At 36.0% G+C, this 26,037-nt stretch overlaps 1 protein-coding gene across 1 annotated transcript in view; it reads left to right on the top strand.

Annotated features, from left to right (window-relative positions):
* The window catches only part of LOC112055268 (potassium voltage-gated channel protein Shaw-like), a 188,083-nt gene that overhangs the window by 146,138 nt on the left and 15,908 nt on the right, over nucleotides 1-26,037 (top strand). The gene's annotated exons all lie outside the window — the stretch shown is intronic.

Below are 26,037 nucleotides of genomic sequence, written 5' to 3'. Positions count from 1 at the left end.
TGACTCATAATTCATCATCATCATTATCAGCCTATTTTAACAGCTACAGGGCTATGTCTCCCTCCTTAAATAAGAGGGATATGGAGTTGAGACCCACCACGCTACTCCAGTGCAGATTGGCGGGCTTAGGAAGATATTAAATTCAATTACGACCACAATCAAATGCTCTCCGTGACATGTAAGACCACCAGTATTCCAATTTGTGCTGAAAATTTGATTGAAAATTTAATTACTTACAATAAAAAAAAATTCAGTAGCACGACCCAGAATTCGAACCCAGGGCCTCATGATGCGAAACCACATGTGCAAACCACTAGATAAATAAGGCCGTTGACTCATTTTAGTGATTCACAACGCTGTATGCTACATACATCACTACAACGATAGTCAATATATTTAAAAAATAACAGCAAAACTATTTTCCGTTACTATAAATCCGTATTGTTTATATAAACGCTTCCGTGGAAGTTGTTTAAACAAAAAAATTATATAAACACTTTAAGCGAATGCCCCTTTGATGACAGCTCAACCTTGGTGGGATCTTTGCAGGTCAATATTATTTCTGTTTAGATTACTTTATTATAGAGAAACGATTATTTTAAAATGTGTGACTGTTTGTTGTTTTTACTACAGTTTATTGCGGAATGCACTCGCAATCAGCATAGATTTGGTTTGGAAATTTATGACTATATTTTGAATTTACCGTATTACATATCTATGCTAATATTATAAAGCTGAAGAGTTTGTTTGTTTGAACGCGCTAATCTCAGTAACTACTGGTCCGATTTGAAAAAATATTTCAGTGTTAGATAGCTCATTTATCGAGGAAGGCTATAAGCTATATATTATCTCCGTATTCCTACGGGAACGGGAACTACGCGGGTGAAACCGCGCGGCGTCAGCTAGTTTTATAATAAAACTTATGTTACTTTCTGATAATGAAGTTAACCATTGATGGCTGCGTGGCGCAGTGGGTAGTGACTCTGCTATCTGCATCGACGGCTGTGGGTTCTATTCCCACAACTGGTAAATATTTGTGTAATGAACATGGTGTTTCTCAGTAACTGGTAGTATTTTTAAATTAAAATTATAAGTTTATATTTGTAGTAGTGAAGGTAAGCTCCGGGGAAAACACCTCCAATTTTTTTTTATTTATTTATTATTCTACAGAATATATAACGAAGTTAAGCCTAACCATAATGCAACACACACAATATGCATTTTAAGAAATTAAATATCATGTGTTTTATACAGTAGAGGAAAAACAACGTAAGGAAACCTGCATACCTAAGAATTTTCTTAATTCTCTACTTGTGCGAAGTCTGCCAATCCGCATTGGGTCAGCGTTGTAGAGTATCTAATTAGCCTTACCCCTCTCATTCTGAGAGAAGACTTGTGCTTAACAGTGAGCCAAATATGGATTGTTAATGATGATGATGATAGTGCAATATATGTTTAAATGTTTAAACACCATAAAAACACGATAAAACACCCATGTACAGGCTATTAGTGAATTTACTTCGGGCTAGATAGTGATGAGTTTATTTAAATAAATATTTTGTGAAGTAATTAAGAACAAATGACTATACAAATTGTAGCTGTTCACTTTTCAAAATTACCTTCGTAATGGAAACAAAAAAGATGTAATCAAGTCCTTAAAGGCTAATGTTATTATAAAAAGGATAATCATTTTAATAAAACCTCCTTTTCTTATCTTAGCGTCACGTTTCATGCATGGTAGGTAGGAGTAACTTTGTTCTTTCAAAATATTAACCACGCGAGATAACTTTAAGATTAATGAAGCGAGCCGGCCACTCAACCGGACAATTTTCATCCTTATAATCGTATTCGTATCCGTTATTCGACTTTAAGCAATTAAGATAAAGCATATTTTCATGTGTATTTCATAATTAGTATCTTTAATAAGAAGACTAGACGTCAGTTTTCAAATGAGTTGAAAATCTTTCTTGGAAATCTTTAGTTTTTTCAAAAGCTAAAATGTTGACACTTATTCCATTAACCATCTTAGGTAAATAGAGTTGGGAACTATAGCTTGGCAACTTCGTTCGTAACACTCCCGATGGTCCGCGCGGGCCGGGGGGCGTGTAGCGATGAATGAAAAACCCACGACTGATGCACCTCATTTCCCCGAACGCACAATTTCACACCCGCGCAGTTTCCCCCCGTTGTCCGCTATCATGAGAGTGTCATCAACAAACTTGTCACAAATTTTGTTTTTCACAAATCCCTTGAGAATCATAGATTTTTCCGGGATAAAAAGTAGCCTATGTGTTAATCCAGAGTAAAATCTATCACCATTTCAAATTTCGTCCAAATCGGTTCTGTAGTTGCAGCGTTAAAGAGTAACAAACATGCAAACAAACGGCCAAACAAATGGTTAAACAAACATTCATACAAACAGCTACACAATCTTTCCTATATTAGTAGGAAGTAGGATTATTGATTAATTAGTCTATTATGATATCAATTTATGTAATTGTTATTTTTGTTAAATCTTTAAATACAAAATATGAAAAAGTTTTTTTTTTCTTTACAAGTTAGCCCTTGACTACAATCTCACCTGATGGTAAGTGATGATGCAGTCTAAGATGGAAACGGGCTAACTTGTTAGGAGGAGGATGAAAATCCACACTCCTGTCGGTTTCTACACGGCATCGTACCGGAACGCTAAATCGCTTGGCGGTACGTCTTTGCCGGTAGGGTGGTAACTAGCCACGGGCGAAGCCTCCCACCAGCCAGACCTGGACCAATTAAGAAAATCTCAATCTGCCCAGCCGGGGATCGAACCCAGGACCTCCGTCTTGTAAATCCACCGCGCATACCACTGCGCCACGGAGGTGTATTAGCGGATGTCAAGGAGACGCGTAACGCTAATTTTTTTATGGGTTTCACCAGCCTCACCGCGCTGCTAGTATAGACTCATTCTGTATCATTCTTTATTCTGTGTATGCTACCTAAAGCCTTGCAGTTTAAATTGTACAGTTAAACTGTGAAATGATTTTTGATTCAAAATTCGATTTAGATAAAAATTAAGGTCTGTAGCGATCATTAGCGGTTTCTTTGTCAAGTAGGTTTCTTTGTTATAGTTTGTCCGGGATATATAGGTATCATTATACTTACATACTTATTTTTCCTGCCAAAGAGTATTGTTTTTTCTGTCTTAATGGTACGGCTGCCGGTGTAATAACGAGCACAAATGAGGCTTAACACCTATTAATTAGGTTGATTACTTACAGTTTGTGCGCTGTAGCATGGTGGAGACAGTTGCCTTATGACGTTCAGAATACGTACTATTATCGTGAATCGCGGCAACTTTCAAGAGTGAAGTGAACTGTCACCCGCACTATGCTACAACGCACGAATTGTAATCGATAGATTTTTATTTAATATCAGATGAACTATTTACTAAGTTCAAGAAGTTGCATCAGCTGCTGTAGTTGTCAGATAAACAATAAAAACATACTTAGCACTTTTTCTAATATGGTGGCCAAAAGACAAGGGTTGCAACCCCACAAACTTGGATTTAACTTTGCACTAACCTCTCTTTGAATTATTTGTCATGTCATTATCAACCCATATTCGGCTCACTGCTGAGCTCAAGTTTCCTCTCAGAATGAGAGAGTTTAGGCCAATAGTCCACCACGCTGGCCTAATGCGGATTGATAGACTTCACACACGCAGAGAATTAAGAAAATTCTCTGGCATGCAGGTTTTCTCACGATGTTTTCATTCACCGTTAGAGACACGTGATATTTAATTTCTTAAAATGGACACAACTGAGGTTGGAGGTGCATGCCCCGGACGGATTCAAACCCACACCCTTCGGAATCGGAGGAAGAGATCATATCCACTGGGCTATCATGGCTCTCTATACTAATATTACACAGAGGAAAGTTTTGATTGTTTGTTTGCATTAAATAGGCTCCGAAACTACTGAACCGATTTGAAAAACTCTTTCTCTGTTTGACAACTACACTATCCCCGAGTGCTATAGGCTATATTTTATACCCGTATTCCTACGGGAACGGGAACTATGCGAGCGAAACTGTGGGTGTAGTCAAACCGAAATGCTGAAAAACATCAGTTTGATGACAATTCTTTCACCGCGGTATCAAGAGAGACGTTGTTGGTTACGATACCTGTCGGATTCGTGATCTTTGTAACTATACAGGGTGCTCGGGAGTATTTCCCATAACTTCAAGTTAACGAGTCCACTTATAGGAGCCGAACTTCTTTCGCGTATCTAATATTTTTTAACTAAAAAATACATTTTTTTCATGTTTTTATACAAGGTAATTTAAATAATTTCGACCATTTTTAGCCCTTGACTACAATCTCACCTGATGGTAAGTGATGATGCAATCTAAGATGGATGCGGGCTAACTTGTTAGGAATAGGATGAAATCCATACTCCTTTCGGTTTCTACACGACATCGTAATGGAACGCTAAATCGCTTGGCGATACCTCTTTGTCGGTAGGGTGGTAACTAGCCACGGCCGAAGCCTCCCACCATCCACGTAACACACGAATTAATCTATCCTTGCATTTTAAAATACGATAATCTTGGTTACGTCATTATTAAAGGACACGTATAAGGGACACATTTAAGATCTATTTAAAAAAAAATCATTTACGCCGAAAATATTAATTTAAGAAAACATGTTCCTTGAACATTTTAATTAATTTTCAGTAAAGAATATAACCCCAGTTATGGAAAATACTCCCCAGCAGCCTGTATAATTTACTAGCTGACGCCGCGCGGTTTCACCCGCGTGTTTCCTGTTCCCATAGGAATACGGGGATAATACATAGCCTATAGCCTTCCTCGATAAATGAGCTACCTAACACTGGAAGAGTTTTTCAAATCGGACCAGTAGTTTCTGAGATTAGCGCGTTTAGTTCGCTTCAGCTTTATAATATTAGTATAGATTTTGAAAATAGAAAACAAATATTAACTAAAAATTGATTATTGTCGGATGCATTTTTAATGTTCTTTAAGTAGCTATTAGGTTTCTGTTTGACCTGAATACCAGTAATAGGTCAGACTTTGAAAAGGTCAGCAGTGCATTTGTCGAAACAAAAATGGCTCCGTTCGAATACAGCACTTACCTGTGGCAGTTCACGTTAATGTTTGGTAGATTCTTCTCTTTATTTGACCTTATTTACATTAAATATAAACTAAGTAACCTATATTCGGCTCACTGCTGAGCTCGAGTCCCCAATAGGGTTTAAGGATTACACCAATAGTCACCACGCTGGCTTCACACACGTAGTTAATTAAGAAAATTCTCTGGCATGCAGGTTTCCTTACGATGTTTTCCTTCACCGTTTGAGACACGCGATATTAAATTTCTTAAATGCACTCAACTGAAAACTTGGAAGTACATGCCCTGGACTGGATTCGAACCCACACCCTCCGGAGTTGGAGGCAGAGGTCATATCCACTGGGCTCAAAAAAAATCTTTTACCACTAGAAAAACACGTTATTTCTGAGTGTCATAGGTTATATTTTATCCCTGTATACTCACGAGGACGAAAACTACGCGGGTGAAACCGCGGGGCGTCGGCTAGTTAGTTGATAAAAGCGAACTAATGATAATGAACTTTAGCTGTGTCAAATTTTGACATTTCATAAGAAATCAAGTTTTGGTTCAAGTTATAATATAGGTATAGATTATAATCTCTAACCCACGAAATGAAGGGGCCTTCATCTAAGATTAACCGAGACCTTTGTTACATTGATTTTGTAATTAAGAATCCCGATAGATTTGTCCCGACCAATTAGAAGCTGTAACTTTTGCTACAAGATTAATAGCTATCAGAATTAAAGGGAGGCCCCAAATTGAAAGATATTGCAGCGTAGAACAATTTATTGCTTTGGTAATAAAAGGTACTTACGAGAAAATATTGAGAGGTATAATCAATGATATTTTTATACTATAGATCCGTTACGTCCTTACCTATTTATTTAAATAACTTACGTTGTATATACGACTCAATGAAATTGAGACAATTAGCGGCTTTTGATCACCTCAGTTTTGACGTGCTGGTGACACCATCTCTATTAAAAAATCTTTGGGTTAGGCTAATAGTCCACCACGCTGGCCTGATTCGGATATCGTATTAAACTTTACACACGTAGAGAATTAAGAAAATTCTCAGGTACGCAAGTTACCTCAAAATGTTCTTCCTTCACTGTTTAAGTCACGCAATAAAATGTTTTAAAATGCACTTAATTCAAAAGTTGGAGAAGCAAGCTCTGGATTCGATCTTACGCCCTCCGAATCAAAGATAGAGGGGATATCCACTGACCTATCACGGCTGTAAAAATGCGTTCAAAAAGCGATTAGCCAAACTGAAATAACACACATTTTAAATCCATTAAAATATTTAAAAGCCCTTCGCAGGCGAATTGAAATGCAAGCTCTAACCTAAATACTCCAGCATTCAGGCGCATTGGCTGTGAAAATCCATAAAAATCCACTTCAATATAATTGAAATAAAAATTGAAAATGTTCACTCAACGTTTGCTATTCGCGAAGTGAAATTCACAGGCTATTACGTTCCCCGAGAGCCTGGAGGTACGTCTTATCTGTTTTATTTAAGATCTTTCGAGTTATCGGTATCCCACTAACAGTACCTATTGTAAATGTGAAAATTTATAATTTAGCCAACTCACATTAGAGCTTATCAAGGGCTAACTTGTAAATAATAATAATAATAAAAAAATAACTATAGCCCTTGAAAATCTCACCTGAAGTGATGATGCAATCTAAGATGAAAGCGGGCTAACTTGTTAGGAGGAGGATGAAAATCCACACCCTTTTCGGTTTGTACACGGCATCGTACGTAAGTAAGCCTCCCACCAGCCACTCCTATAAGGATCCCTGCTTGCCTATTCACTAATTTGGTATTTATTAACAACCTAATAAAATAAACATCAAAACAACTGAGAAATGTCATCTACCTACTGTATGATATCCACGAAGGGTTGTCACTAGGCATCGGATGACATTTGTTACATATATTAGAATCTCTAATATACATATTTCGTATTTATGTCCACTCACATACATCAAAGTTAATCAATTAATTAGAAGCTAATTCACTATCTTTGACGTATGCTAGTTACCATAAGTGCCCCCCTTATTCAGATTTCATCTATTCACAGTACACCTCTGCAATTGAATCACAGAAATTGATATGTGTACCGGGCGAGAATCAAACCACGACCTCTCAGTGATGGTTCCCGCCCCTTTACCGTTGGTCTATTGAAGGTTTGTTAGAAACTTAGCAAGTAAGCAAGGCAGCAATCAAAGCAAGCTGTATGTGACCTTTCTCTTTGACATATCATGTGGTCGTTAGCAAAAGAGCCAGTGGTCAGTTTAATTAAGCAATTAGGCCCCAATCAATCATTACACGCTCCGGTGGTCACTTTACGAGCACTAATTGCCTGCGAGCGATCCATTATCTGTACTACATTTTGTTACTGGTGAACTGTGGTAACCAAAATTTAACAATATCATGCAACATCTCATGCAAATAATAAAGGATCATCGTATTAACTGAGAGTTCGAATGGACGTTGGGGTCCCAAGGTGCTCGAATGGTGACCCCGCACTAGAAAGCGCAGTGTTCGTCGATCCCCCACAAGGTGGACTGACGACATCAAGCGAGTCGCAGGGATCCGCTGGATGCAGGTGGCTCAGGATCGTGATGTTTGGAAGTCTTTACAAAAGGCCTATTGCCTGCAGTGGACGTCCATCGGCTGATATGATGATGATGATCGATTCATTCATCATTTCATTCATTAGACTCTTTTATTAGTCTTCAAAAATGATACTTATTGATATATTATACCATTTTGAACAATAATTTGAAAATAAATTATTAAATAAAAACTTCTCTCAGGTATGACTTCCTTTTTATAGCAGCAACGTAGTTTATTATTTATTTTAGTTATTGGTTTTGCAAATTTTATGTTGAACTTAATTAAGTTAATTATTTTCAGTTTTTATTTAGGTACCTTTCTTGGTAACGTGGTTAAGAAAGTACTACCTTCCAAATGTATTGAACGTAATAGCATGGAGCAAAACGTATGATAGTTACTTGTATTTTTTGTTCTATTTCAGTAATTTTGTTTTTTAATAACTTACGAGCAGCATAAAAAGCAACGTAGTTTTTATTTATCCAAGCTTTTATTTAATAGAATTATTTGTTAGAACAAATATCGCATCTAAATAAAACAGTTGTCCAATATGTGCATAATTTTGCATAAATGTTTAGTTTGGATGACAGTGTTTGTTTAGATACTCGTACGAATAAGTGACGTCATTGACAAATTTGACTGAATACTCTGGACGCATTTTGTAATGAGAGGTCATGAGTTCAGTTTATGTTGCGTTTATTTGTCGGACATTATCCGACATACTCAACATATCTGGTGGTTAAAGCTACGTTTTTCAATATTTGAAGATCTTAATCTCAATTTAAGCAGCTCGCAACTCGAGCCAATTTTGAATTTTTTATTTTATAAATTATCTCATGTCTCAGTGATGGATAGTTACGGTCTACCACCTGCGGCCTGCGGCCTACCGCCTACGGCCTACCACTTATGGCTTTCGCCTACGCCCTGCCGCCTACGTCCTACGGCCTATCGCCATGGGATTTCGCGGTTTAGCATGATGCCGCGTAGATCGTCAGAGGTTTGGTATAAAATAAACTAATACCTCTTCCCGCTACCATCTTAGATTGTATTGTTACTTAACGCTATGTATCATACGATATCGCAGTCAAGGAATAACTTCTCACTGAATACTAAAGGCTATGTCGAACCAAAAATATCGTAATTATAAATTCCAGTCATTTTAATGTGTCATTTGCTCTTCAACGACGAGTTCAACGGCGAGTGCATAAAACACTTACAGAATAGGTCGCCAGTTTCAACTGTCCTCCATTTGAATGTTTCGTTTGTTACACCTGACATTCGCAGATAAACACAGCTCTAGTGAAGGGACTTTTAATTAATTAGAAATAACTTTGTAAATTGTTTCCTGCTCTGTTATTTCAAGCATACTATTTTCTACTATAGAATGTTATTTTTTTTTTGGTTATTTAATACATTATCTTAATTAGTACATTATTATATGTATTTCTTTGATGTAAACTGCCTTGTTGTAAGGATTTAACGCGGATGAAGTCACTATCGTCTGTTAATCATCATTATTAACTAATATTCGATTCACTGCTGAGCTCGAGTCTCCTCTCAGAATGAGAGGGGTTTGGCCAGCAGTCCACCACGCTGGCCCAATGAGAATTAAGAAAATTCTCTGGCATGGTATGGTTTGGTTTCCTCGCGATGTTTTCCTTCACCGTTTGAGACAAGTGATATTTAATTTCTTAAAATGCACACAACTGAAAAGGTGGACATGCATGCCTTGGACCGGATTCAAACTACTCTGGAATCGGTGGCAGAGGTCATCTGGGCTATCACGGCTCGTCTGCTAGTATATTATAAGAAATAGTTAGTAATATTATTTAAATTTTAAATGAAAATTAAATATTACAATACCAAATTAATATTAACAAAGTTAAAAACATTACTTCGGTCATACAAAAGGCCCCTAACTTTTGATTGAAAGCTTCAATCGTGTTTAACGGTTGTTATCAAAAAGTTTTCCGTTTTGTAAGACGAATATTTCATTAAGACCCGTCAGTCTGTCGTATACTTTGTATTATTGTCATTGTCAAATGAAAATGTCATTAAACTGAGTCAGCTTTCAAAACAATCGAGTTTTAAAAGAAAGAAAATAAAAGCTTTATTTGTTCAGAATACAAACAAAACAAAAGTTAGGTATCACAATTTTTTCTTTTCAAAGTAATCGCACGCGTAATTTAGTTTTAGGTTTATTTTTTGTGTTTAATCTAAAATGTAGCTAAGGTATCTATATACGTTCACGTGTAATATGGGAGAGCCGTGATAGCCCAGAAGATATGACTTCTGCCTCCGATTCCGGAGGGTATGGGTTCGAATCCGGTTCGGGGCATGTACCTCCAACTTTTCAGTTGTGTGCATTTTAAGAAATTAAATAGCACGTGTCCCAAAACGGTGAAGGAAAAACATCGTGAGGAAACCTGCATACCAGAGAATTTTCTTAATTCTCTGCGTGTGTGAAGTCTGCCAATCCGCATTGGGCCAGCGCGTTGGACTATTGGCCTAACCCCTCTCATTCTGAGGGGAGACTCAAGCTCAGCAGTGAGCTAAATATGGGTTGATAACGATGGGAGAGGCATATAGTCGAAGATCCGTGGAGTATTTTTACTATTGATGACTATCAAGTTAATTTTCCGTGAGTAGCTTCATCTTGATAAGATGATAAACTTTTATATTTACGAATACTGTGTTATCAGGTAATAAAAATTTCTGAGCGTCGGAACGAGCGAATACCACGCAGTTTGTAGGACATTGTGGCTGTTAAGTTGTATAACTATTAATTATGCAACAGAAAAAAAAAATGGTTAGTAAAAATTTTTGGTAAACTACCCTCCTCCCAATTTGTATCAATAACGAGGTTGTTAAAAGTTGTTACTAACCAGCTGTTTTATTTTTACTGTTGCTTATTGTAAGTAAAAATAAAACAGCTGGTTAGTTAAAACAGCTGATTTGTTACTGTTGTTTGTTTTAAGTAATAGTTATACAACTTAAAAGCTACAATGTTCTACAAAAACCTTGGCTGAGTTTCTTGTGGGCTCTTCTCGGACCAAGGCGCGTTTGGAACCCTCGTAACTTTAGTTTTAAGTTTTCGACTATTATTACCACCATTAAATTAAATTAAATTATGACATAACCTTGACCTTTCAAAAGTGCTTGTAAACTAAGCGTAATTGAAATTAATGAATTTTGACTTTGACTTTGACTTTACAATGTTGCGTGGTACATTATCTCGCTCCGACACTCAGAAATTTTTCCTCCTTTCCCAGGCTATCTCCTTTATTATCTTTAAAGATAATAAAGGAGAGAGCCTGGTCCTTAAGATTGGTGATATTAAAGAGTACTATTTAGTTGATATTTATCTATTTTTTTTTTTATAAATTACAGCTTCCTAACAGATCTAACGCTACCTACGTCTAAGCGCTTCTTAACTCCAAGTTGTCTAACAAGTTCCTGTCGATAACGATGTCAAATGTTAGGGCGGGACGCGTTCGAGCACAAAGTAACATAAATTACCTTCCGTTTAAAAAGCTCTCTGTGTGTAGCAATGTAAAGTCCTATCGTTCATCATTACCAACCCATATTCGGCTCACTGCTGAGCTCGAGTCTCCTCTCAGAATTAGAGGAGTTAGGCCAATAGTCCACCACGCTGGCCCAATGCGGATTGGCGGACTTCACACACGCAGAGAATTAAGAAAAATCTCTGGTTTGCAGGTTTCCTCACGATGTTTTTCCTTCACCGTTTTAGACACGTGATATTTAATTTCTTAAAACGCACACAACAGAAAAGTTGGAGGTGCGTGCTCCGGACCAGATTCGATTCCACACCCTCCGGACTCGGAGGCAGAGGTCATATCCACTGGGCTATCATGGCTCTGTCGTTCAATTGTTCACTTTTAGAAGTTAATTTTAGAGCTCCGCACCTTTTTTTTCTTAACAAATTAGCCATTGACTACGATCTCACCTGATGGTAAGTGATGATGTAAATTAAGATGGAAGCGGGCTAACTTGTTAGGAGGAGGATTTTCATCCTCCTCCTAACAAGTTAGCAAGTTAGGGGGGAATACACCCCGGTTTCTACACAACATAGTACCGGAGCGCTAAATCGCTTGGCGACAAGTCTTTGTCGTTATGGTGGTAATAATTAATCACGGCTGAAACCTCCAACCAGTCGAATTTATACCGATACTAGCCACGTGGTTCTAGTTTCCGTAGAAATATGGGGATAATATGTAACCTATAGGCTTCCTCGATAAATGGGCTATCTAACACTGAAAAAATTTTAAAAATCGGTCCAGTAGTTCCTGATATTAGCGCGTTCAATCAATCAAACAAACAAACAAACTCTTCAGCTTTATAATATTAGTATAGATGTAAAATTCTAGGACATGTTTCTGTACTTAATGCATGCCCAGCGATGGTCAATTCTACTTAACATCGGACAGGCAATTTAAAAATAAACATTATACAAAATGACGTCAGCGTAACGTAATAGCCCCGCCCTTAACCCTTCGCAGCCTCTCGGCGCTAATGACCCGGGACTGTTGCGAGGGAATTTTTTCGAATTTCCTCGATTTTCGCACAGTAAATAATTTGTTATTAGGGCCGTCCCAAAAATGTCAGCCTTGTCGCTTTATATTATACAATACACGACCTTCCTGAGGCGTTTTACGCCATTTCACCGGTTTTTTGTAAGTAGTTGTTTTTTGTGAGTATGTGTTTTGGAATTTTCTTTTCGTATCAGTATCTGACTCGTTGGGACGTTAAGTTTGGCTAGTCACTATAATGTGGTTCATGGTTCAGGTATGATCTGCAAAGCGTTGCTTTGTTTTAGGCAAAGGCGTTGTTCGTTCCCATTGACTCAAAAAAATCAAAGTAAATGATTTTTAAAGATCCATCAAAAGGAAAAAATCGGAATCCTTTTTAGATTGTAAAAAAATCAAGCTTAAATTTTTAAACGCAAAAAACTTATTAAAATGTATAAATTTCCTTTGACCTAAAATAAAATCTTTATTTACAATGCACGATGAAATACCTACACATTTGTACGGAACCCTCGGTGGACGAGTCTGACTCACACTTGTCCAATTTTTTTACTATGACTTTTCTTTATTTTACCTTACTTGTGAGGATTGTGTATTTACCTAAAATCTATACGATACCAATAACAAGTCCTCCAGGTTTAGGAGTTAACTCATAAAATCCCCAATAAACCAACCCCAATCCGCCTCTACGTATGAGTAATTTCATATACCATAAAACTAAACAGAACTTTGGCACCAACGCCAACGTTCCACAGCTTAGCAATAATACAGTTCAGTCACAGACGTAGACAGTAGACATTTGATTTAATAAAAACATCCAATTTTAAAATCATTACATAAGATACTGGCTTTAAGAAATACAGGATGTATCTCGAGATAAACTTTATTTTAAAATTAATTTTTATACAGCACTTCATCGACGTTTAGTCAACATACCCTATCTTTCTAAGATTCTCTTCCCTCTCGCTCACACACATCTCTGATATTTCACCCATATGAAAGTTCCATTCCACTCTAACATTTGTTTTACTATATTATCTGCATGACACTGAGTTACTATAATAATAGTTAACACAATCGACAAATCAAAAATGTCCATTTCCCAAATTTTACTAACAGTGGACTTATAGCAGTTTGATTTTTATCAACTCAAGTAATGCTTTTATAACGCATAGTTAAGGTTGAGGTTACTTTTTGCATACCTATTCATATCCACAATTTTTTCTCTTTCTCTAAAAAGAGGTTATTCCATCCTTAAAAAAATATTCGCAACTTAATTATTATTTCAGAACAAAAAGACAAAAGAGTATCTATTTATACTCCACTGTACAGTGCTACGCTGTGTTGTAACCCAACGTAATTTTATTAGTGTACCCAGAAAACACCTTTATATTTATTAGGAGTAAGATTAATTTTGGTGTGCACAAGTAAAGTCTAACTTATCACTGGTGACAGGCTTTTGGGCGTTAGAATTTAATTATACGACCGTACCGCCTCAGGGTTTTGGACTTTAACCAAGATATATTCGCAGAAGCGACATGTCGGTCAATTAACTACTGGAACCGTAGCGCAGTTGCAGTTGACGCTAATTGGCCAGTTATATGAAATATTTTAAGTTAATTGTACCATATGCGCACTCTATACCTACTCGCGTGCAATCGCTGTGAATTCTTAATTCGAAATAGAAAAGGATGTAAGCATGCGGGTTATCATTATCTTGGTAAATAAAAAAAAAACACCGACACTTATCATGGGGTCAATCTATTAGTGAAATTCGAACGTCGATATTTGCGATCCCCTTTCTCCGTTAAGTATCGGTCTTTGTCTGACGACAAAAAGTTTGCGACGTTATTGATGCCTGAACGCGAAAATACACACTCAAACGCATAATAATTAGTAATTAATAACAAATAGTCTATAATGAATAGCCGTGATAGCCCAGTGGATATGACCTCTGCCTCCAATTCCGGAGGGTGTGGGTTCGAATCCGGTCCGGGGCATGCACCCCCAACTTTTCAGTTGTGTGCATTTTAAGAAATTAAATATCACGTGTCTCAATCGGTGAAGTAAAAACATCGTGAGGAAACCTGCATACCAGAGAATTATCTTAATTATCTGCGTGTGTGAAATCTGCCAAACAGCATTGGGCCAGCGTGGTAGACTATTGGCCTAACCCCTCTCATTCTGAGAGGAGACTCGAGCTCAGCAGTGAGCCGAATATGGGTTGATGACGACGAGTCTATAATTTTGGTTAAGATCACGAGCCAAACTGCGAAACTTTTTGCAGAGGGACACATTTTAACGCGATTCGCGGCGTAAATTTCCGTTAGAAACCGCACAAGGATACTTGCGTTTAGCAGGTAATAGCGTAGTGAACGCGAACGTACGAAATTATTATAGTTATTGCGAATCTAGAACGCGTTAAAGTAAACTATCTATGCGAAGTCTACATATTTAGGACAAAGTAGAGGTAAAGGGACGAACTCAACACCGAGATGTCATTGATTCGATTATCAGCTAAATTATTGTCATACTCACTCTTAACACGCTCTTTCCACTAATTTAACAAGAATGAGAGTATTAGTCATATTTGAAAGGTAAAATAAAGACCCTCTAAAAATAATAATTAACCCACAATTTTCCTCGAGTGAAAAAAATTTTTTGACGGGCTTCGTGGCGCAGTGGATTTACAAGACGGAGGTCCTGCCTTCGATCACCGGCTGGGCTGGTTGAGGTTTTCTTGATTGGTCCAGGTCTGGTGGGAGGATTCGGGAAACCGAAAGGGGGTGTGGTTTTTCATCCTCCTCCTTACAAGTTGAAAACTAATAGTCAATTGTTTGAATATTCAGATAGTAAACGCAGAAAAAATAAAATCTGTTACACATGGCATAAAACATCTTTATATAATAATAGCATATTTCACATGGCGCCTAAATTGTACAATAAACTGCCTCCAGAGTTAGCCGACAGAAACTTGAGTGCTGCCGGATTTAAGAATAAGATCAAAGAATTTTTGCTCAAGAAATGTTATTATTCTATTAAAGATTATTTAATTGACATTTTTTAATAAACTTTGACGTAATTTATTGACACTTTAGAGAATAAGACATTTGAAAATATATAAATAAATATAGTGCGCATATGATATTGTAAAAAACTAATTTAATATTGTATTTATTTTGACTAGTGATTTTTAGATAGTGTTTTAAGAAATTTGCATGCCAGTATATGGCGAATTGTATAATGTACCTATTTCAACATTTATTGTATACCAGCTAATGTAACTGTACAATTGCAAATAAATAAATTGAATTGAATTGAATTGAATTGAAGTTAGCCCGCTTCCATCTAAGATTGCATCATCACTTACCATTAAGATTGTAGTCATGGGCTTACTTGTAAATAATAATAAAAAAATGCTATTTAATAATTAAGCCCATAAATTATGGGCACGCCAACAGGGCAGAAAATAGAAATTGTATAATAATAAAATAACCGGTAACTGCTAACCCATAATATTTTTTGAAGCACAGCGGAGAATTGAACTCTGCACCTTCACTAAGCCGTAACTTTAGCCAAACTCGATTACCATTCTGACTTCGAAAAGCTAAATCGCAAGGTTCTAAGCCCGTACAAAGAAATCCCAGGGGCATCCATTTAAGTAAATTTATTTAGGTTGTGTGTACAATTTAAATTATCGTTCCACGGAGTTAGGAGTTTGTTTTATGTTCCATTAAAACTACAGAAACTAGGTTTGTTCTGTCTGACCGTTGACATTCGCTTTCCAGTGACCATTGATAGATGACAAGTGTCATAATCGAACCTAAACAAACTTGACAAAATTTTCGTGTTAACATCAAAGCGAAAGATGTGACGTCATACGGAAAATTGACAGAATATATCATAAGAAAATATAAATAGTTCATTGAAAAAAAAGTGACTAAACCAAAGTTGTAGAGAATTTAATTTGCTAAAAAAATATTAACTAATTTTTTTATCAGATAAATAGTTTACGAGATATATCGTAAAAATCATTTCAACCCTTATTTTCAAGATGGCGGCTGCGGGACAAGGGTGGCGACCCGACAAACTTGGTTTTAGCTTTACACTGACCCCCCCTACACAGCAAAAAAATAAAATTGCGTCCTCTAAAAAACGCAACTCCAAATGTAACTTTTCAACGGACTAAAATAAAATGAATGAATTTGAATTTCATTGAAAAAGCCATATACTTAATTAACAGATGTTATTAATATGGGTTTTTCTAACAAACCTTTAAAAAAGTCTCTCTCGAAATGAACAACAAAAAGCCTTTTTAAAAATTAATATAAGTCACGTTGAATGTAATTAACTTCAACTGCGTAAGCTAACTTATGAGGGTAGGACAAAAATGGATTAAAATATAAATAAGCCAAATTAGCGTCATTCCAGTACCTTTTAAAGGGTAAAAGTAAAATGTCTCGAAGTCTAGTGGTAGCTGATGTAAATGCTCTAACTTAGGTACCTAGTGTTACAAGATCCTCGATTACAGGGAGGTATAAAGTGCAGTGTTGATATAATTAAATGGATATTTGATGACTTGAGCTCAGTTGTTTGTTAGACAGCGTGGACACCGTCACGCTGCCTAACAAACAACTGAGTCGCGTTAGTGATTTTGTGCAATGATGTTTTGTGCTGTAATTATTGATAATTATTTGTGTTGTAATTATTGATCGTAAGTTGGTTCAACCAACTGGTTCTGAGACAGCTATTGCGACTCGACCAGCAAGTATTTCGCGGACAGAAACCAGCTGACAATTTGATCAATATAATAGTATACCAAAGAATCCAATCGAATGTAAGTGGTTCTTAATTAGCTTCCAAGATTTAATGTGCAAATTTAATTGACAAAATATTGAAATAATTGATATAATGGCGATGATGACTAGGTTTGAATATATTGATTTTTATGATACATTCGGGTAAATAAGGTCAATGGTAACTAATTTATACATAAAAAGCAAAGATTGTCTGGATATTTGCAAAATAAATGAGATTATAATATTTCAAAATCTATTAAAAATCTTTTATCGCATTTAGATGAAAATTCATACAGTTTTAGCTTCTTTACATTAAATGTGACATTTTTTAATATATGAACTATAAACATAAACGCACAAATAACAAAGATATTAGTAATTTTGTTTGAACGCACATACAAATCTAACGATCGTTACATTGCCTACGACGTCATTAGTTCGTGCCATTTTGTATGGGGCGTTTTTCAGGGATCCGTTGCAGCGCCGCAAATCTGACCATTTAAATCCCTGTAACTCCGAAAGTAATGATCGCAGATACCCTTTACAACATTGCTTTACTATTAGCATACTCTTATTTATATACAATTTAAAAAACTGTCATCATCCCTATTAACTAACAGGGCAAGTAAGTTAAAATAAAAGCATGTAAAAATAAGTAACAAGCCAGTTATGAACTACTGGCTTTATGAAACATCAACGTGAACATTTTTAACGGAATTTTACCGCCAAAAAAAGCAAAATTAACCACGCCTCGGTACACTCGAGCACCAAAGTGTTATTGGCAATTTTTAAAGCCCCAGAACACTCGACAACGAAAGTGTTTGTTTTTAATCTAAATAAACGTTTACGCTCAATGGCTGAAAGGCCGACCGAACTGAAACTGAAATGAAAAATATATTTTGCATCAAGCAGCATAAAAGCTGGTTATGAGAATAATTATTTGCACCAAATTTGGCGTCTCATCTGTACCCAAAAACGCACAAGTCTTTAACAGATACATTTATTTCAATTCTATAAATAATAATATATGAAACTTATCTACGAGTTTATTTCATTAAATCAATGCTATACATGTAAGTAAAATTAAAGTGAAATCAAAAAGAACAGAAGAAAAGAGGTAATGTTTTGTGAAATGTTTATAGTATATATACGATACTAAAACACATACAAGTAAAACACAAATATTACATTTAATTAAGTAAGTGTTGACATATAATTGTATACCTAAATGTTATGTATGCCAAGAGTTTAAATACATATCGGAATCTTTTCAGTTTTTTTAAAGTTTAATATATGTATTGTTGGCGTGCTTTTATATAAATTAAATAAATAATGTTATCGCCGCATAGCAAAAAAGGGGAGTGTTAGTTAACAGTTAGAGGCGCCTTTAACCCTACACACATCGTTCACAAGTACGTGACTCCACTCAAGGTCATACTCTGCCATTCTAGGGTCTTATTTTGGTTACAGTTTGATTTGTTAATTAAGTTGTCCTGACAAGTGCTGTGAATCATAACCTTTGTTCGACATTAGTTTTCTTATATTTGCAATCACTTTGAGTCCTATAATAATAATGTTTTTTTTTATTCTTGTCTGTATTTTTGTTCCGACTAACCTCTGAAACTTCGTCCTCCCGTCAAAATCGTTCTAAATGGTTACAACCATTTTGACTTTAACCGGCAATTAGCTGGTGTTTTAAGGGTTAACTTAGGCTTGTTTATATTCCGATATTTCCAAAAAAACGATTTAAGCGGGTAAAATGATAAGACATGGCCAGTTGTTTAAATAATCCCTTTTAAGGTGCAAATAAATGCGAAAGATTGTAATAAAAGTATGATTGTACATTTTTATCTGCTCGGCTTCATAATCTTAGAGATCGTCAATCAATCAACATCAAGCCGTGTAATGGAACGTGAACTCAAAGGTTCAGTAAGCCCTTTTGGCATTTAATTCTTTTTGCATGATTTTTCGATTTGACATCAAAAGAACCTCGTAATCACTAGCCATTTCTCGTCGTATTATTTGGATCTTAAGTTACCGTGTTCGCATGATTGGTAATTTCAGCCGAAGAGCATCCACTGCTGGACAATGGGCATACGTGAGGAAGAAATATTAATTAAAACCGCTTGTAACCAGAAACTTCTTGCGAATCAGTTGATGTCTTCCGTCTGAAACCCTGACTTCTTGTGACTTAATTGATTGCTACCTTCTACGTTTTCTACCACGCTGGTCTCGCTGGTACAGTGCCGGTTGGTGCACTTAGGTTGATAATGTTTGGTTCCTTTAACTTTCAATTTCAAGAATTCGCTCGAATATTATAAGCATAAAGAGCTATACATTCAACTACTGCAATCCTTTGACGCATTTATCAAAGCAACATACAGAAACTGTGAAACTGCATTTCGGATCGATAACTAGCTGGATGCAAACGGCGCGGCCTAATCGCGCCATTTAGGGAAAATGCGATCTAGAAACGCTATTAAATGCTCTTATAACGAGCGACGAAGTGCCGTATTTCACAAGCGATAGCGGAAATTCACATAAACAGATGATATGAAATATAAGAGCGTTCAAAAACTCAAATTCTCGTATGTTATGAGCTAAAGTACCTCCTCTGTAAAGTAAAGTATAGTTGTGTTATTTTAAAGTAATTTTAGACAGATTAGTATTGTAATGATGCCAATGTATGTTAATCTAATTTTTTATTTTTTTTCCTGAAGTTTTGTAGTAAAAGGCATTCTTCTTTGGTATTTTATTACTGGCCTTTGTATTTAGTGTTAATATTTGAAAAAAATGTTTTGACAGACATTGATTTTATAAGGATTCCATTATTATTTTGCGGTATGGAACTTTCAAATATTGTACAAGACAACATTTCCGCTATCTCTTGTGGCTTGTTCGCTGAGCGAGCAATCGTTCGTCTTAATTTATTCGGTTCCAGACGCTTGCGACCTACGTGCTCCAGTCTAGGGTTTAATGAACAATTAGTGCATTTCATTTTGAGTGCTCACCTTGCTATGAACACGTATTAGGACCGCCAGTTAACCTATCACAGGATCTAACAACACTTTAGTATTGGGTGTTTTAAACTAACAAAATGATATTATTTCACCAAAGACCAATTTATCAATTAATTAGAAGACTAATTAATAATTAATTGGTTTACTAATTAATTCGATCAGATTCAGACGTTTAGCGGTTAACGCAATGTAACCGTTAGTAGTAAGTAGTGTTTGGATCGTGCCGCGATGCAAGAACCAGCTCATGACTAAGGGCCCGTATGGGTTCGAAACTAGTCGGGCATACTCCGACGTAATATCACGTGAGTTTTAGCCGTGTTTCATAATCAATTAATATGAATAACACTCACGATAGTTTAAATTCTAAAATAACCGTAAGTAACTCTTTTGGGCGCAATTGTGAGTATTGAGGTGACCCCAACCCCATAGATTTCATACTTTTAGATATGTTATGTCAATATAAAGTCACCACAAAAGTGATTTTGTGAAAAGTGAAAATTTGAAAAGAAAAGCTCAGTAATTCATAGTCTTACCCAGGACTTTAACCCAGGAGGTTGTGGGTTTATTACCACGCTTACCACGTTAGGTACATACGAGACTACTCAACAGAGGCTTGCAAATATTATCGATGTTTTTTCTCTCTTACCCCAAGCAAAAAAAATCATTAACACGTTCGCGCTGCGGTACGAGGTCAATTGACCTCGTGAGTCTAACATCTTCAAGAGTTACGAGGTCGACGGACCTCGTACCACACCACATAAAGTTTTAGTATGAGGTTAAAAAACCTCGTAACGCACCAGTGTAAAGTACAGAAAAATGAGTGCCGCAGCGATGGTGTTAAAAGAGAGGAAGGGATATACCGCTAATCACTAATAAAGCTTATGTGTTCATTTATCGACTGCTTCTATTAATAAACCACCCCCGGCTCGGATACAGAGGTGACTTGCGGTTATAGATGCGAGATAAATTGTCCGGAAAGCTGATATTGTTACTCGTATAAAGAGCTAGCATTTTTCGCGGCATCACTTGCGTTAACTTCATCGTCCTCAGTATTATCAGCCGATAGGAGACTGCTGCTAAAGATAAGCTTTCTGTAAAACTTTAAGCTTTGTAAATACCACCTGAGCCAACATCATCGAGCAGCTCCCTTCCCCTCGGTGTCATCTGCCAACCAACCAGGTCAACCAACACTTAGTTAACCAGTCCAGTTAATAATATATTGCGGTTATTTATACTAATATTATAAAAAAAATTATTTCGTATGTAACGAATAAAATTACATTTAAGGTTACACACAAAATACCTAGGTACCATTAAAAAGAACTAGCTACATTATTAGTGAGTAACATGTTATTTTATTATGAAGCATGACTAAAACACGCGATACAACGTCGGAGCATGAGATAAACTATACATGTCCGAGCAAAATAGGCTACATTTTATCTCTTTACCCCCGAAGTTCTGCTAGTTTCAAATAATTTGGGTTTAAATTATCAAACCAAAACAGTAGATTTAAATTTAAAAAATTAAAATTAAATTTAATTTCCAAACCATAAATACACAGTAGTTATATAATTACAGTGACAGGATAACTAAGTATAAGAATAGGATAAAACAAAACAATGCGATATTACAAATTACACAGAATACAATCTTACAGTAATCTTAAATATTTTACAGTCTTCATTTATTTATATATTTATTTTTAATTAAAAGTTACAGTATTATTACGTAAAACTAAGATGTATGAAACGGTGCATAGTAGGGGTAATTAAAACACAAGTGAATTTTATAAAATGAAAGGACTGAAATTCAAAATAGAGACATGAGAGTTTTAATAATACTAATAGATAATAATTTAATTATTTTGCTATCATCAGCGAAAAGCCGACGAATTCATGCCTCAACGTCACCCAGGTCCGACAAAATACTCTCTACGTACGTTTCACCCCGAAACCGGAGCATCCTCAGGAGATGTTGACTCTACAACGTGCAATTGCAATGTAACGCCTGATTCTATCAAATAATTTAATACTTAGTTAAACGTTTCATACTCTACTTTATCTCATACGCTTAATTAAGGTTCCGTAACTCAAAATACAAAAAGCGAAGTCCTTCGTGATTCTATGATCACTTTGTTGTCTGTCTGTCTGGAAGTCGAGGGCGTAATCGAACCAAATATTAATACTATAGCACAGTAGATATATTACAAGCAGTAGTTGGACTTCATACTAAAGGTCGAAACGCGAGCTATACCTACGCAGCTCGTACGTGGGGTGATCGTGGGGTGAAGACCGTTGCGACTGTGCCGCGGTGACGAACGCAGTGTATTGGATTTTTTAATTATGACGACTAGGAAAAAAGTTATTATTTTTATAAAGTTTGATTAATATTTTGTATTCTAAAGGCATAATTTAATAAATATATATATATATATAAATAAATGCTTAAATGATAAAATTGTGTAAATAGGTAAATGACGTAAACGGTAATATAATATTATTAAATAATTATTTATTAACTTCTTCATTTAGGTTGTTTTCTTTGATTATTATGTAATACATAGATTTAAATCTTATGACATGTATGTTTTGTATACCTGTATTTTAAGGTAATAAAGAAGTTACGTAAAGAAGTTGTTTGAATTTAACAACATTATTGTGTTGCTCATACTTTAATGTATTTGAATAAAAAAAGTAAAGAGCCAGCTGATATCAATATACCTATCCAGATTTTTTTATTAAACGACTAGCGAACCCGGTCAATCTCAATTTGTTTTTTGTAGTTCCTTCCCTACATGCCAAGTCAGGGTCAATTTTTTATCGTCTATTCTATAGTGTGGGGGTATCGCCATTGAGGTTATATATTTTAGTTTATAGTTATGAAGACGACGATGTTGATTGGTATAGGTATTTATTCACTTTACTGATTGTAACAATTGTAAAAGGATATAAAATAAAAGGTTAACAAATAGATGAAGCGGTGTGGAATGAAGAGCTGGTAAAGATGTAATGAATGGGCGAAACAATATATCCACGCATGCGCGGTCGAGGGAATTCTAAATATAAAATAAATCTGGAATGTGAATATAGATGGCCTAACCTAAAGTGGGCGAACGAAAGAGTTCGTTCGCCACAGGGGTATCGTTATCGGTATTTTTGTACATTACATAAGGGGTTAAAGTGCTAACATAATCTACGGAACCCTACACTGCGCGTGGCCCGACACGCACTTGACCGATTTTTTTTATTTGGTCACCTAGTGTGGTGGTAATAGATAGATGGCATCACCAAAATAAATATATGAAGGTCCTTCAAGATCATTGATTAGTATCAGCCTTATTTAAATCTACCAATCAAAAAACAACACTTCCTATTTTACTACAATTTACAAAGTAAATTGTAGTAAAATAAGAAGTGTTTATTTGTTTATTTAAAAAAAAGTATATTTACAATCACATAACTAAATGGAAACACAAAGTTGGCAAATGTAATTAAAATGCTAAAGGCAGGCAGCCCTATCACATGTTTACGGAGCGCGCGGCTGTAGGTATTTATTTCAAAAATATGGCCGAGTTATTATACTGCTTGTAATATATCTACTGTGACTATAGGCTATAGGTTTCCGCCTCAAACGCTAAACTTTTGTAGGTATGTTGAAAAAACCCACCCCTTGCCGTGGTACTCAACGAAATTAAAAAAAATATATAGAACGCTATAGTTGCCCCTACGATTTTTGAAAGTTCCCCTCAATTTCTCCACGATCCCATCATCAGACCTTGAAATGGTGACAATGGGACCACCTCAGGAGTATACCCTTTCAAACAAAAAAAGAATTATTTAAATCAGTCCAGGCGTCTTCGAGTATTCAGGTAACATACATACAAAAAAAAAAACATACAGACGAATTGAGAACCTCCTCGTTTTTTTGAAGTCAGTTAAAAAGAATAAAACATTATGCTTGTTCAAATTCAAAAACTAAATTTTAAAATATGAATTCAAAAACAACCATTTAACGAAATGAGTGTCAAGAAACTCGAAGCTGTTTATTAAATTATAGAAAATGCGGTTATTCTGTTTATTGGATGACCTTGTTTACGTTCAACGTTGATGCATCGATGAACGCTGTGGTTTTAGGAGTGACAATTATTTTAAGCAGCGAGATACATTATTAATCATCATAGCCACAGAAAAGATATTCATAGCCATCGGTGTCCAGTATCGACCGATTCTAATAATAAATCTACCCTCTGTTTGTGTGGTTACGACGCGCGGTGGCTATCGAGGTGTGATAATTGATGGAATGGCGTTGACTGAGGTACTAAGCACAATAAACAAATCATCATTATTTGCCTGTTATAACATTCCAATAGGTCGGGCCTCTTCGCTTATTCGAGAGAGGATATAGTGTGTTATACCCACCATCCTGCTTCAATGCGGGTGTGCTCTCTGGAGTCTGTAATGATCATTATCAGATGTTAATGGTAATATTCGATACTCTTTGAGGCACGGGAGTGTAGTTACCTATTTCCCGACTTCGGACAGACATCTTTACTGAGGATGTCGTGAAAAGAAAATTGCCTTTTTCTTTGCCTACGTCCAATCATTAATGAACATTATGCTCCACACTTTGCTTATTCTATATAACATCACACTTTACACTGATATTATAAAGGTGAAAGTTTGTGTGTGATTTAGCTGTCCAAATGTATTTGAACATTGGAGTCTGTAATGATCATTATCAGATGTTAATGGTAATATACGATGTTCTTTGAGGCACGGGAGTGTAGTTACACTTACCTATTTCCCGACTTCGGACAGACATCTTTACTGAGAATGTCGTGAAAAGAAAATTACCTTTTTCTTTGCGATCTGATCATTAATGAGCATTTTGCTCCACGCTTTGCTTATTCTATATAACATCACACTTTACAGTGTTTATGTATGTTTGTTCCTCCTTTACGCTGCGGCTACTGAAGCGATTTAACTGAAATTTGGAATGGAAGTAGATATTACTCTGGATTAACACATAGGCTACTTGAAAAGTAGCCTGTGTTAATCCCGGAAATCCATGGTTCCCGCGGGATTTGTGAAAAATTCGCGGGCGTCCGCTAGTTTGACATATTCAAAATTCGCTCATGAACATACACATAAGGATGACAGATTATTATTATTAATTTATACCTATTATGTATACAACGTGTTATAGCCAATTATTTTTGAAAGACATCGACGGTTTCATCCTTAGGAAACTAAGTTGTCTTTTGCATAACTTTCAGAATACCAAAATGGCCATCGAGTTGATATTCAGCAGAGCTATCAATGCAATGACGCATACACAATAAAGGCAGAAGGGACATCACTTCCTGCGCCAAAAACTCTACCGGATGGGACTTTAATCAGTGGTGGTGCAAATAAGTCCCTACCAACTAATTTACGATCGTCTACTATACTCACAAAAACACCGTACCATTTGTCTAACTCGAAACTCGATTAAGCATATTTTTCTCGTTTCTTTTCAAGCGGAACTTCTTAGGTAACTCGATAATAGGTAGACGACGATTGAGAGTGAATTTTTAAGGACGCGAATTTCTTTACACGAGATAAAAAGAAAGGTTTACCTATTTAGTCTTAGAGTTCCCAACATATTGGAAATAAAACCCGGGCCCATATCATAGTTGACAGAACATAATGATAACTACTAATGTGCTTTCTTCACTTATTTCCACTACCACTGAGATTTCCATTTTTGAAGGGAAGATGGAATGGGGTAATAAAAATCGCTTGGTAACTTAACGCGTTACAGCTCACGTCGCTCGTTTGACACTAGCACTTGATTGAGCAAACTTTGGATTGGATTTTACGACCACAGACTATTTTAAAAGTTTTCAAGTGTCTTCTGTCGAAATTTTTTTACACTCCTCCGACAAAGGAGGATTGTTA

The sequence above is a fragment of the Bicyclus anynana genome, chromosome 19, assembly GCF_947172395.1.
Source record: "Bicyclus anynana chromosome 19, ilBicAnyn1.1, whole genome shotgun sequence".
NCBI lineage: Eukaryota > Metazoa > Arthropoda > Insecta > Lepidoptera > Nymphalidae > Bicyclus > Bicyclus anynana.
Note: the sequence above shows the minus strand (reverse complement) of the source record. Positions and strands in the feature narration are given on the sequence as shown.